This window comes from Pygoscelis adeliae, unplaced genomic scaffold (assembly GCF_000699105.1).
Source record: "Pygoscelis adeliae isolate BGI_AS28 unplaced genomic scaffold, ASM69910v1 Scaffold38, whole genome shotgun sequence".
Lineage (NCBI taxonomy): Eukaryota > Metazoa > Chordata > Aves > Sphenisciformes > Spheniscidae > Pygoscelis > Pygoscelis adeliae.
This window is the reverse complement of record NW_008825614.1, coordinates 11,200,072-11,201,434: the sequence shown is the minus strand read 5'-3', so window position 1 is coordinate 11,201,434 and position 1,363 is coordinate 11,200,072. Positions and strand designations below refer to the sequence as shown.

Sequence of the window (1,363 nt, the reverse complement as noted above, 5' to 3'; positions counted from 1 at the left end):
TCATGCATCACTTGCTTTGTATATTCTATTATTATTATTATTATTATTATTATTATTATTATTATCGTTTTCCCTTCCTTTTCTGTCCTATTAAAATTTGCGGGTTGAGATAAAGACAGCTTACTTTTTTTTCCCCGATTCTCTCCCCCATCCCACTGGGGGGGTGGGGAGTGAGCGAACGGCTGTGTGGTGTTTAGCTGCCTGCCGGGTTAAACCACAACACTGTGACATATTTACGGATTGCTTTATTTAATCTGACAGAAGCAAAGGGACGTGCCAGATCAAATGTCAGATTAAGAATTTTCTGGAAAGGAAATACCTTCTTCCTGAAGTATTTAGCATTGACATCCAGTAAACTGTTTTTTAAGTAGCTGATGCATGGGTTTCATTTTGAAGGAAAAGTTTGTAGAAAACAGGCCAGGGTTCAGTTTGAGGACAATACAGCTGAATTCAGCGTCTCTGCCACTGGTGGCTTTTGACAGACTGTCTGGATCCAAACAAGGATCATCCCTTTCCATCGTGTGAATTTGGGAAAATTCTCGGTGTAAATGAATAGGCTATAACCTCTTTTAATTTAGAGGGCATTTTCAAGAGAATCCACTCAAGCTTTTCAGTCTTCACTAACACCTCTTATAAGCAAACTGTTGCTATTGCTGTAGTGCCCTGTGCGCTAGCTTTTGCTCTCTCCTTGCTCGCTACCTGCTCCCACAAAGTCTGTGCTAACATGGTCCTTTAACCCAGCTCCAGCCCTTAGAGCTCACTATCCTAAGGCAGAGGCAGCCAGGGGAGGAGGAGGGGGAAAGATCATCGAATGTATGAATGCCTCGCTATCGCTTGCTGGTTGTTTCTAGATGTCCATAAATTGGTTCTTGGACATTAGCGCTGGTGAACTCCCCATGCACTCTCTGTTTTAGTGTCCTGAAGGTCCACAGTCCCTCCACCCCATCATAGCGGTGTGATAACTGCTCCTCTTTCTGTCTTGTTATCTCAGTCAAGGATCCAAACTGCAGATGTATGATTTTCCCCCCTCTCCAATTAAGTGAAAAATGTGAGTTTAAATTGAATTTGACAAGTAGTTTTGGATTACAAGTAAATTATGGAAGAATGAAAAAAAATTCAAAACAAATAGGTTTTGAAATAAAGCAATACTCTTCAGGCTACATTTACAGGGGGTTTGAGGCACTTATTTCTTCCCTGCATTGCTTTGCAATTTGTGCCCATGTCTCCTTCTGAAACCAGGCTTTCGCTTACCACTTTCACTTGATTTACCAGAAATGCTCTGGTGAAAAAAAAACATTATGTGCCTCTCCAAGCATTGCAAAAAGTTTCTTTTTGGGCTGACCCCAAATGATGACTTAAAAAA

The 1,363-nt window shown here is 41.2% G+C and overlaps 1 protein-coding gene across 2 annotated transcripts in view; it reads left to right on the top strand.

Annotated features, from left to right (window-relative positions):
• Positions 1-1,363, top strand: part of TMTC1 (transmembrane and tetratricopeptide repeat containing 1) — a 136,060-nt gene that overhangs the window by 33,838 nt on the left and 100,859 nt on the right. The gene's annotated exons all lie outside the window — the stretch shown is intronic.